Source organism: Elephantulus edwardii, unplaced genomic scaffold (genome assembly GCF_000299155.1).
Source record: "Elephantulus edwardii isolate Elephantulus edwardi_28Jun2011 unplaced genomic scaffold, EleEdw1.0 scaffold00266, whole genome shotgun sequence".
In the NCBI taxonomy this organism is placed as follows: domain Eukaryota; kingdom Metazoa; phylum Chordata; class Mammalia; order Macroscelidea; family Macroscelididae; genus Elephantulus; species Elephantulus edwardii.
Genome location: NW_006400016.1, coordinates 117779 through 117985, shown reverse-complemented (window position 1 = coordinate 117985; position 207 = coordinate 117779).

Sequence of the window (207 nt, the reverse complement as noted above, 5' to 3'; positions counted from 1 at the left end):
AATTTGAGGCTAACAGGTCAAACTTTGCTGTTGGAGCCTTTGCTTCAGCTGTTGGAGGGGGTCTAGTGATTCTGTCATCTTCTCGTCGTCTTCGACCTCGGGAGACAGTTTTCCTGCCTCTACCATTGTCTCCATTCTGTTCCATCTGCAAAGTGGGAGTCTCTCTTGGAAGGTAAGTTTGCTCCTGATGTCCTGTTACTGTTAGGT